This window comes from Bos taurus, chromosome 4 (assembly GCF_002263795.3).
Source record: "Bos taurus isolate L1 Dominette 01449 registration number 42190680 breed Hereford chromosome 4, ARS-UCD2.0, whole genome shotgun sequence".
NCBI lineage: Eukaryota > Metazoa > Chordata > Mammalia > Artiodactyla > Bovidae > Bos > Bos taurus.
The window spans coordinates 97260989-97273993 of NC_037331.1; the positions used below are offsets into that span (position 1 = coordinate 97260989).

Below are 13005 nucleotides of genomic sequence, written 5' to 3' on the forward strand. Positions count from 1 at the left end.
GGAGTTGGATAATAAGTGAGATAAGCATATAATGTTTTAATAATGATAAATGTGAGGGAGGAAAATTAAAGAAGAAAAGGGAGACATGCAATAGCAACAGGAAAGGTGGAAATTTTAGATGGAGTGGCTGGGGAAGGCCTCCGAGAAGTTTTCTCTTTAGAAATCCTGAAATGCTTGATAAAATCATTCTATTACGACATGTTATTTGCCTAGAAGTGTGTGTTTAGACTTGGTCTTTGACCTCAGCTCCATGAGAACTCCTTGCACTGAGGGATACATTTTTATTAGCTCTCTTGTTTCCTCACTGCACTTTTATTGCAGTGAAAATACATCATCCTGACAAGGAATTGATACAATATCAAAATATAACTGGAAGTGGTATAAAAGGCAAGGCCTTCATATCCAAGAGGAGGTTGATGTGATTCGATGCAAGTTAAATATTTAATACTTGTTTCATCTAACTCTTATTAGGCTAGACACTCCAGAAGAATAAAGACTTCTTGTCTCCATCAGGTGTTATTTATGGCTCTTTGGAGACTGAATGAGGATGCTAGTGCCTTTGAGTTTCATAATGAAATCTGGAGCTCTTAGGGGAAATTTCCTGAGTGAAACTCCAGTACTCATGCTGAAAGTGACTCACTAGCCTTGGAAAGGTGGAGAGTCTGCAGCCAGTTTTATTCAGATCATTTGTGTTTTACAAGGTGTTTGCATGTCAGACTGAACAGAAATCATCAAGTAAAGTGCCCAAGTTTTAGCATCATTGCTTGAACCCATCAGAAAAATCAGCTGATGGCTTGAATCTGTAATTAGCAGTTAAATTTGTCCTCCAGATTTCTTTAGCTTCCAGTTTACCAGGCAGGAAATTGGAATCAGGAAGAGAAACCCAGAAACCTGTAACTCTTCATTTCTGGGGTTAGGTTCTTCTAAAGAAAAGTTATCCTGTGAAGAGTTAAATTTCCTGCCAATAGGGACATGAAAGCTGTGTTGTTGCTTTTGCTTTTGTTTTGGACTTTGAAACAAAGAAAATTCACCAAACACCACACTTTGATTACTTCGAGCAGTTGTTTTTCCTTAAGGGAGATTGCAGAGTATAATTTCATCACACAAAAAACTGGTGCCTGAGCTCCAACCAAAGTTTGCGCTTGTTTTTCCCCTTGGGGATTTGACATTTTCTGTTTCCTGACATTTTTACCATTGTTAGGCACACTTCTCTGTGTTCTTGCCCTGTATTCATCCCCTAAGGGAATTTGTGTATTTTATCTACTGGAAGGCAGGTATGCCTTCTGTTTCGGACAGGCCATTTAATTGTTGAAATAAATCCAACTGTAGTGTAATAGACCAATCATTAGGAACTGGGCCATGTGGCAGCATTTAAATCCATGACACCCAGACCCTCAGTTTAATCCAGAAAGGAAATTAAATACCACATACCCCAAATGAATGATTTTCTTTTCTCTCCTTATCCTTACCTGGTCCTTCCTACCCTATCCTTTTAAAATATTACATAGCATCTTAAAACACAAACAAATTGCCGTTTGTCTCAGTGTTTGTGGCTTGCTAATTTATGGTTTTCTGTGTGGCAGAATAATCATTTATTAGCCATTAAGTAAAACAGTAACAAAGACTGTCTTGTTGCCATTCTCTTCTATGTGTTTTAAATAAATTAAGACATCCAAATGAAGGAAGATCTAGCAGTCCCTTGCTCCCTTTTCAGCTACTTTAATGTAATTCCATTTTAATAATTAAAAAAATATAGTCATATTTCTTAGCAATACTGCCTCTTTTCCTTTGTTTTTAACACCGTATGTCTTTGTTTGAAAAATAACACCTTGTAGAATTTGCTGATATGAATTTGTTCAGGGGCCTATTTACTGTTCGCAGACATGGCTCTTAGGTCTGTACACTGCAGGGCAGAGTGGCAGCTGATTGGTTTATAAAAAGTACCTGGGGGGTTTGGGGGATTTAATGAATGTAGGTTTGATAATTGACTCAGTTGCTTTCCTTTGCCCTGTGCTATGGCATTAAGGTGGGCTCAAAGGCTTGTGGCAGTGCTGTGTGCTGTATTCTGAGTCTATTTGAGTCTCTTGGGTCTGTTGAGTGTGCTCACCAGTTTTTGTGTTTTTTTCCCCATTTATAACTGTGAAATTCACCTGCTGTGATTATTCTTTGGCCAAATCAAAGATTGCAAGATCTGGACTTGAGTTCTTTGCAGCCCAAGAAATCTTTAGAAAGCATTCCCCTTAAGCTACTCTGTTGCCTACAGGAATGTACATACTTGGAATTGCCTTACGAGGCCTTGAAAGTTCCATCCAGAAGCGATATAGATGTGAATCAAAGGGGTTACATCTTCAAAAAATTAGGAAAGCCTATCATTTTGGTCTTGGTAATTCTTCTTGGCCTTCGTGAAACAGAGGAGAGAAGAATCACTGTTGGAGTTCCCTGGCAGTCCAGTGCTTAAGATCTGCACTTTCACTGCTGAGGACCCGGGTTCTGTCTGTAAGATCCCACAAGCCACAAGGTGTGACCAAAAAAACAAAGCTACTAAAAAGTACTGCAAACAATCACCACTTCTCTGCCATAGCTAAGTATTGTAGTGTTTTGTGTTTACAAGTGAAACAGGAGAATGAATGACATCCAGGCAAGGTGAGATTTGATAAGGCAAGCTTGGAGATGCTGAGTTATTGTTCTGGTTGTAGACACTAGCATTTTTTCATTAGCCTGGGTGTTTCTAGTTCACTATCTGAAATTAACTCTGGTAATCCTTACCCAGCAGGCATAACCTTCAGGGCCTGAGATAATCCGGCTAGAAATCTACAGGCCATTTTGCTCCCTGAATTACTAATGTGTATGTAATTATAAAATGGGTATCAGCTCATCTTTGGGAGTGTGGTTTGGGAAGAATAGCTGATGAACTTCGGTTGTCAGATTTGTATAATCAGAGGAAATCTTTATGGATGGAGCCTCTTGCATTATAGACAGCCCTACTGATTTTAGGTTCTTCAGTTCTGTCTCCTGCACATAGAAGGATTGACCTTAAAAGACAATTCTTTTCTTGTTATATCCACTTGTCACAACTTCTGTACCTCACTTTTCCAAAATTCTTGTGGCAGGGTGTTTCTATAATAGATGAGCAAGCATATTAGAGCAAACATAGCAAAAGATACATCTTAAAAACAACACACAAAATAGATTATTATGCAAGCAAAAGTAAACCCATTTGTGTTTTATTCTGATTAAATAGTAAAACAAGAATAAATGCATTTTAATTTCCTATCAGAATCCACATTTTAAGTGGTTACATAAAGATGTAGTAGAATTTAATACTTTCTTAGAAATGGATTTATAAAAAAAATTCCTCTGATACTGTACATGAGATAAAAATAAGTAATATTTTTCCAACAAGTGGAATAGTGAGATAGTGATTAAGAGACTGTTTTCAAACCAAAGATAGTCGTATTGACCATTCTGGGTGTCATTGAGGCAGAACTATCACAGCCTGAACTGCGAGAGGAATTTTAGAATCTAAGATTCCAGAAACCTTAAAGAGACACCAGTTTGATGTTAAATGTTGAAATTATGTGGACTGTGTTTTTATCTGAAAGCCTACCTCTTATTTATTATTTGGTTTGGTGTCTGTGATGAGATATTTGGGAGAAAAGTGGTATGATCCTTAATCTACAAAGTACAAATTCATATCCAACTTGACATTATTTCCACTAATATCAGAGAACAAGTTATAGAGGACAGGTATTGGAAACTAGACAGATCACTGGACCTTTGAGATGTTTGAAAGATCCTCACATTGCCTTGCCTTTTCATTTGTTTTAAACTACTAATCACCTGTGGGTATCTTTGGCAAGATGCTGACCCTTTGGTATCTTAATTTTCCCATCCATTGCTTCAATAACATGATACTTCTAGGCTCAGATGAAAGTAGGATTGCAAAAGCAATTTGGCCATTTAGCAGCTATGGTATTGTAAGGTATTGTTATCTGTGTAGACCTATTTTCTTCTTCAGTGAAACGAGGGTGCTATGGTTTCCCACTTGCCCAATCATCTAGGTGCAGAGTATCCTCTATTATCTGCAATAACGGAGAGAATAATGTCAATTTTCCAAAAAGGAAGATGATTAAAAAATCATTTAGAAAATATTTCAGTATTTGCATATTACAATGACATATCTCCAAGAGTTCATAATTCAGGAAACAAAAGTTAAAAAAAAAAAAAAAGGTCCATGAAAATTCAGTCTGATTCAGAGGCAAATAAGAAGCTTTACAACTTTACCATCTTATCCCTTTGTTCCCCCACACCCACTTTGGGGTAGAAGTGCGTCCATACCTCTAATCAGTGAGGGTTTTAGCTTAAAGCATCGATGGCTTATTTTCTTAAAATTTCAAGCATTTGTATAGTCAGACAGGAGAAGACTCTGTGAAATTGTCTTTTTCCTAGCTTGTATAAAAGCATCAACTATATACAGAGTATGCCAAGACAGTATATAATTAAATATTGCCAATATATATTTGAAAGCAGGTTTGCTGTGAATCATGGATCCTGGGAATAATCCCCTGAAGATTGTCCTGGTGACAGTGAATAGAAATGTGACAGATGTGGAGTCCCTTGCCCTTCCTCCCCTTGTTTACATACTGCTTTTTCTTTAAGAAATAACTTATTTGGTATGGTTTTTTTTTATTCTTCACCACAGACCTCTTTGTAATTGGGATTTTTTTTTCAGAGGTAAAAAAAATCTCAGATTGGTGCTTTAGTTCATCAGAAAGCTTAATGTTGATGTTTACTGGTGTTGCTGGCCTAGAATACTCACTGATAGTTACATTATTTCTATTCAGAGGAATCTCCCCGCTTTTATGAATAGAAAGATCTGGTGGAAATATCTCATGTTAGAAGGTGGTCTGTGAAAATGTTTGGAGGTGTGTGTGTGTACATGTATTTGTGTGTATTATATACACATATATGGACATAAACGTTTTTTAAATTTTTTAATATTTATTTGTTTGCACCACTTGTGGCCCATGGGGCCCTTAGTCTTCATCGTGGCATGCAGGATCTTTAGTTGTGGCAGGAAAAGTCTTAGTTGAGGTATATGGGATCTAGTTGCCTGATCGAGGATCAAACCCCGGACCCCTGCATTGGGAGGGGAAGCCCTAGCATATATTTTTTAAGAATTAAGAGTGAACTCATTCCCTTCAATTCTAATAGATTGTAAACCCTCTGAATGGTTGTATCCCACCACTATATATGGACTTCCCCGGTGGCTCAGATGATAAAGAATTTGCCTGCAATGCAGGAGACCTGGATTTGATCTCTGGTTCTGGAAGATCCACTGGAGAAGGGAATGGCTACCCACTCCAGTATTCTTGTCTAGAAAATTCCACAGACAAAGGAGTCTGGCTGGCTAAAGTCCATGGGGTTGCAAAGAGTCAGAAATGACTGAGCGACTAACACACACGCGGACCATTTTATGTGTGTGTGTGTGTGTGAGATTCCCCTGGTGCAGCTCCTCTTTATAAAAACATTTTGGTACAGCCTCCTTCTCCTTTCCATGGCTCTCTAGTCCCTGCTGCTCTCCCCAGTTCTGCCACAGTTGGAGAGAAGTGAAAAGCCCTAGAAGTGGGACTATTGCAGACAAGTCAAGCTCACCGTCCTGCTTTTCTTTGTTATCCTTCTCCTGGATGACAGAGAACGGCTCTGTTATGCTCTCTCCAACTACAGGAGCAGTCGTGGCAGCTGCTATCTCTTAAGATATGATCATGGCCTTTGCCATTTCACCAGGGCACAGCCTAAAAATAGAACTGGTGGCAGAGTTGAGTCAAGCCTCATGGCTTTGTGAACATGTGGGACTTGTGTCTCTCGCCAGCAAGGCTTGACACCAAAAACACTCTGTCCCAAATTTCTAGTTTGAAGAAAGCTTCCAGATCATCTCTGGGACCTGAGGGTAATCGCATCCAGATCCTGCACCTGCCCACCCAGCTGGTCACCAGTTGCGCACGTTCACATTTTGCAGTGCTTTTGTTGACTGTGTCACCTTAATTGTGTGACTGTGTCTCTAAATGGCAGTGTGGATGTGGCTGTGCATGTGTGTGTGTTTGTATAAATACACAGTCCCAAGTACAGAAGTGCACTATGGTATCGTAAACAAATGTTATCTCGAGAATGTCTATAGATGTAAACTTTTTAGACTTTTGCTAAATTGGATCCAGCATGATGCCAACACACTGACATCTATGAAATTGGTTTTTATTAAAGTCTGCAGGTTATTCTTGTACTGGCAGTGGCTTTGATTAAGCACTGTATTGGGGTCATATGCTAGAATAACAGCGTTTTGAAATCCCTGGCTGTTTTTGAAACAACTGTGATTAAAGTTCTGGCTCCTTTCCCATGATTACTAATGTGTGCTGAGGGTTGAGTTTCCCTGGCTGTTATTGGTGATTGAGTTGTGTGGCAGCCCCTTGTGCTGTCTTGCCAATATCAGTGGCATTCTCCAGGGGAAAGTGATTTTGCATTGAAATGCGAGAACTGAAAGCTATAACAAAATTAACACGGGGTCTAGGGTTTCTGGTGTGGCTGGAGAGCTAGAATGGGAATGTTTCCTAGAGCCTAATTCATCTGTGATTGAATTTCAGACAAAACAATGGGGCCATGATGAGAAGGGAGAGAAACCCATCTAAAAGAGATTATGGATGAACAAGCTGAGGAATACGATATGGCAGAGTTGAGATGTAGACCATCAGATACTTCAGGTTCAGCCAGGCCTTTCTTCTTGACAGGCGTGTTCTGTGCCTTGGCGTGGGTGCCCCGGGCAGTGGCATGCTTGGGAACCCCATGCCATTAGGAATGATGTCTTTGCCTGCCAACGGGAAATGGAAAATGAACTCCTTTCATATGTATGCAGAAAAAATATGGAAATAAATGTGCATGAATCAAGAAATGTGTGTTCCTAGGTTCTAAGACATACTGTGGAGTTATCGCCATCTAAATAAAAACAATTATCGACTATTGCTACCCCAATTAATAAGTTCTTTGGGGAAAAAAATACTGGATTTAAAAAATTAGGAATATTAGACATGAGATTTTTTTATCAGTTGCTACCAAATTAAAATCCTATGTAATTTTATTCTTTTATTTGCTAGCCTTTTGTCTTTGGAAGTTTTAGGATTTGAGTATTTATTTTCTACCCATCTAGGTTATAAATTCCTTGATGATACCATATCTTTGACTCAAGTTGTTTTCTCTCACTGTACTGTACACAAAACAGTTTTGAAAAAGCTACCTGTGGATTGATTTAGAATTTATCCTTTGTGCTCTACAAAAAGTTATTTTTACGCTTTAATGCAGTATTATACACAAACCTAAGGTAATTCAAAGTTACCTTGAGAGAGTTCTAAATGTAAGGAATTGGCACACTTGGTACTTTTTATTTAGCTTTTTTTTTTTTTCACATTTCCATTAACTTTCAGGACTGATTTCAAGATGGAACAGTGGACTTTTCATCTTATTTCTGCTCACCTTTCACACATCGTTAGGTACTGATGTATGAAGCAGAGAGCAAAACTGTAGTAGGTGTATACACACACACACACACACACACACACATATATATATATGTGCTTGAACTTCAGAGACTAATTTCATCAGTTATTCAGCAAATATATTCTGAATACCCACCATTGTCAGATGTCATAGGTACTTGAAATAGATACAAGAGCAAATAAAGTTCTTGTAATCTTTTATTAGTTTTATTTTATTTTAAATGTGTTTATTGAGATAAAGTTCACATGCCATAATACTCAGTTTTCCAGTGTGTAATTCAGTGATTTTTAGTGTGTTCAGAGTGTTGTGCAAACATCGCCACTCTCTAGTTCCAGAACGCCGTTATCACACGCAAAACGCATCGCTGTCTGTCAGCAGTCTCTGTCCCTGCCTCCTTCCCTCAGCTCCCGCTAACCACTAATCTGTCTTCTGCCTCTCTGGATTTGCCTGTGCCCGACCTTCAGTATCCACGAAACTGTACAATGTGTGGCCTTTTGTGTTTGGTTTCCATCATTTAGCATCATGTTTTTCAGCTTCCTCCATGTTTGTAGCATGAATCGGAACTTTATTCTTTTTTTTATTTTTTTTTTTCAGAAATAAGGAAGGCCGTTGGAGGAGCAGGTAGGGAGTGGGAGGTTGGTTTAAGTCTGGTTTTGGATGTTAAATTAGTCATTCTATGAGCATTTCAGCAAAGGTGCCAAGGAGGCAATTGGACCTACCAGTCGGGAGTTCATGACAGAGGTCTGGACTGGAGATAGGAATTGAGGCATCATTGGCATATAGATGATATGTGAAGCTGCCAGGTTAAATGATATCTTCCATGGCATGTATGTAAAGCAGAGAAAGGGTTCAGAGGGTTGAGCTCTGGGGTCTTCAAGTGATATAAAGTCAGGAAAATAAGGGGGAATGAGCCAGAACAATGGAGAAGGACTGAGCAGTAAGAAGGGAAATGATGATGATATGGTCCTGGAAGCTAAATGAAGGAATTGTTTCCAGAAAAGAATGGTTAATTGAGCCAGTTTGTGCTGCTGGATCCAATAAGATAGATAAGGATTAAAAAAAAAAAAAGATAAGGATTGAGAATTTTACAAGGGTGGCTTCCATACCACCATCGAAACCTGAAGGTGGGAGCCTCACAACTGTGTGTGTTCCTGTTAATTTCCATGGTCCTCAATCCCCCGCAGCTCTTACCGCTCTTCTCGAGTCCAGCTTGTCATTCTCATCCTGCTCAGTGTCTCATTCATGTCTGTCACCACAGGGAGTCCAGGGTCCTCAGTTAGCTACCCTACTCGGGCCCCCTCTCTCTAATACTGCTCTGTGCGTCTCCGTTTCCCTTGTCTCTCCAATGAATTTACCTGACTCATCATTGAGAATCCTTTATATCCTAGATGGCCTAACGGAATGTTCTTTTAACCTTCTTCCTAGAGCAGTTGGAACTAAAACCCATCTCACCTTTGAAAGCCTACTTCCCTGCTGCTGTTTTAAATGGTGGCTCTTTTCTGTCACATAGATGGCAATAAGTGTCTCTCTTGCCTCTTCCATTTTTTTTTTTGTCTTCTCCAGAAAAATTCCCACACCTTCAGATTATTCCATCTGTTATTATTTCTTGTTGTAGTTATTTACAGACCTGAGCATTGTTCCATTTCTTCCCCCCTAGCTGTGGATCATGCAATCTGTATTTGCTAATAATAATTTGTTTTCCCAATTTGGGCAAGCATCAGTATTTCAACCTGACTTCATTGTTTTTTTTTTTTTATAATAGCAAGGACAGTTTCTTGAGACCAGTTTTTTGAAACATTAGTAAATATGGAAGATGACAAATGCATTAGTTAAGCTCCTGCTGTACTGGCCTGATCTTTTAAAAAAAAAAAAAAAGTGTGAATTTTAAGTGATTTATATAGTTGAAAAGAGAACTTAATGTATGTGTCAGATATGCTGATCAAATGATAAAGTAGAGGAAAATCGAGCCTCACCCTTTTATGCAGGCAGTGAGAGGAGAGGGACATTGCAGTTTTTAGAGGCAGATGGAATTTGAACAACTAATAAATCAGGTTTTGAAACATTGAGGAACAACTTATTTCAATGCATATGGTGTTGGATCTTAGACAAGATAGTACTGGGAGTAAAAATAGATTAAGCAGCATCAGAAGTCCATTGTACCTAAGTATCATCTGCATAACAATATTTAAATACATTTCATGGCACCAAACTCAGAAATTTAATAAATAAATAATTATAGTGCGCCAAGAGGCGCCTTCAAGATCTCCATGGAGTTATACATGAAAGAGATCAGAGTGAAATTGTATTACCACACACATTCTCTGATCATTCTAATATTTCCGTCCCCATTGTGTTTTAAGAAGATCAGAAGGCTATAATCACTTTATAGATTTCTCATAAAAAGCATTAACAGAAGAAATGCAAATGATCATAATGGACAAATTTGCATCAGTGCGTGTGAGCCTGCTTCATGCTTGGAATGTAGCTGCACAGCTTCTCTTTGTTCACAGAATGATAGAAAATGAACCACGTCAGAAAACTACATGCAGCTTCAGTATAAAAATAGATTTTAGAAAAGCAAACTAGTGTGGCTCTGAAGTTTTAATTTATTAATTTGCCAAATAAGAATGTAGAGGGACAAGCAAAAATTTATGATTTTAAGAAATTAAGTCATCTTTTATTGACTTTTTATGTTATAAATGAAGTAAGGAAGTTTTCTTTTGGTTTATTTTTATAAGGCATTTTTAGTAGAAGATGCTTAAAGTTTCTATAGCAGAATGTTCCTTGGAGTTTGTTTTAAACTAGATTCTGGGTCTTGAATATCGAACACTTTAATCTGAGACTGTTTTTTGGTTGGGTAAATTGAGGAAAAAGACAGAAATTCTCATATTCCTCACAGTTCTCTAGGTTAACAATATGCTTGATTGTGTCATTTGAGTTTGACTTTCTCAAAATGGTGTTATATTATTGTGTTCATCAGTTATTGAACACTTAGCTAGGAGATAAAAAGACCCTGCCTTTTTTTTAAATTTAAATTTATTTACTTTAATTGGAGGCTAATTACTTTACAATATTGTATTGGTTTTGCCATACATCAACATGAATCCGCCAAAGGTGTACAGGTGTTCCCCTGCCTTTAAGATGGTCACAGTTCCTGGGAAGAGAGTGTGCAACACATTTAACTGAAAAATGCAATGAAATTAAAGATGACATAAAATAGTAAAATATGAGATCCATAAGATTAGCTTGGCAGAACAATTATTTGTTCTGGGCCCTGAATTATAAAACTTTTCTCTAAATATGATAAACTTGCAACAAACTTGTATCCAATTATGATATTTTTACTTTCAGCCTGCCTTACGGTTTGGAGGGATACTATAAGCGTATGTTAAGTCAGCTTACTTTTGAGTCCATTGAATGCCACCACTGAAGCAACTCTTGTTAAATGTAATGCTTCTGATGTTGTCCATTGACTGTCATGCTGTCAAGCCTTCTACTTTGCCTAAACCGTGGCTTCCTGAGTGTGTTCTATTTGCCAGGCCACTACTCAGTAAAAGAGACCTAAAATGACTAAAGGCAGGTGTTTGCCTTGAGGGAGTCCCCTGTAATAAAAGAGCAATCAGTAGTGTAGATGCAGTGAAGGAGCAAGGTCAAACAAGAACTGTGGCAAGGTCTCGTGGCTTTGTGTAAGTACTTTGGAGTTGGAGAATACTATCCACGGTTTTGACTTGAGTAGTTAAACTTTGTTACTATTCTTCGTTTGCAATGATGAATATATATGTAATGTTCAGCCATGATGAAACTGGATTCATAGAGGGTGTTTACTAACTCTGCTGGATTGAGGGAAAATGAATACATGTTTTTTGTCTTAAATCATCCTTGAGTTATGATAGAGTTATGTCCCTGTAAGTCCGTCGTAAGTTGAAAATACTCGAAGTCAAAAATGAACTTAATACACCTCACTTACAGAATGTCATGACTTTACGCTGCCTACCTTAAGTGTGCTCAGAACACTTACCTGAGCTGGCAGTGGGCAAAATCATCTAACGCAAAGCCTACGTAACGAGTGTTGAATATCTCATGCAGCTTATCAAATAGTGTACTGACGTGAGATACAGAATGGTTGCCTGGGTACAGAATGGTTGTTCACCTTGTGGTCCTGTGGTGAGTGGGGGCTTACATTCACTGCTGCTGTCGGGCATCCTAAGGGAGCATTGTATTGCATATCACCAGCTCAGGAGAAGAAACTAGGGCTTCTCTCCCTGTCCCACCACCAAAGAGCTGATTATTCAGCATTTTCTAACGTATCAGTGGTTATAGTCAGTAAAGACTATATACTATTTTGCTGTCTTCTATTTTATACTGTATAACATTTTATATATTAATACTATTTACTAATTTATAGTGTGTAGTATTTTGTGTGTGTGTGGGCTTAGTCGCTCAGTCGTGTCTGACTCTTTGTGACCCCATGGACAGTATGTAGCCTGCCAGGCTCCTCTGTCCATGGGATTCTCCACGCAGGAATGCTGGAGTGCGTTGCCATGCCTTCCTCCAGGGCATCTTCCCCACCCATGGCTCGAACCCAGGTCTCTTGTATTGCAGTCAAATTCTTTACCGTCTGAGCCACCAGGGAAGCCCTTAGTATTTTATAGTACCTGTAAAATGAGAGGTTCAAATGCTGCTTCATTGCTCTGTCCCTTTAGAATTCAAAAAAAAAAAAAAAAAAGCACACTTTGTTTTTATATTGCTTTATGATCATTTGCTCTTTAATATGAGCGATATTCCTTTTTATTCTTGATATGACTCACCATAACTAGATATAATTAGACATATATTTAGCTTCATGTTTATAATCTATATGACTGTGGCATATAGTGGTAAACTTTCGGGAAGTTGACTGCTACACAATTCTTGGTGATGGTCTTTGACTTAATAATATTTATAGGTTTAATCTCAGTGCATTTTTATGAAATCCCAGAATTTCACCGTTTAAATTGATTCTGACTTCCCAATCATTGCTTTAAATCTCTTTTATGCTACCTCGACAAATGTATATCTGGCTTGTCTCAGGAAAAACAAAAATAAAGATCTTACATTACAAGGGGAAAATCTCTCTCCTAAAACAGGCATTACTTTTTTATGCTCTACTTATCCTTGGTAAAATTTTCCTTTTATAAAGCCCAATCTGCCTTTTTGAAGCTTCTAACCTATTTGTCCTAATACTGTCTCTAAGACCACAGAATGTAATTTTTTTTCCTCTTTTTCATCGTGTAGCACTTAACAGATCTGAAGAGAACATTCATACTCCTCCCCACTCTCCCATTCCTCTAACCTAGACATCTCCCATTTCTTCTACCCACCTCCCCATTTTAAAAAAATTACTAAGAATAAAACTATGACTTAAACCCGCTTACCTCTGAGGATCTGACTCTTAAAGCTTCTTCATAGTGAGGATTAGCA

The 13005-nt window shown here is 38.2% G+C and overlaps 1 protein-coding gene across 6 annotated transcripts in view; it reads left to right on the forward strand.

The window, feature by feature from the left end:
* The window catches only part of EXOC4 (exocyst complex component 4), an 806015-nt gene that overhangs the window by 320905 nt on the left and 472105 nt on the right, over positions 1-13005 (forward strand). The window contains exon 11 of one of the 6 annotated variants that reach the window (XR_009494158.1): positions 6639-6943. The exons of the other annotated variants lie outside the window; for them this stretch is intronic. The gene's annotated coding sequence lies outside the window, so the exon portion shown is untranslated. Of the gene's footprint in view, positions 1-6638; positions 6944-13005 lie in introns of those variants that run through there. 6 annotated transcript variants of the gene reach the window in all.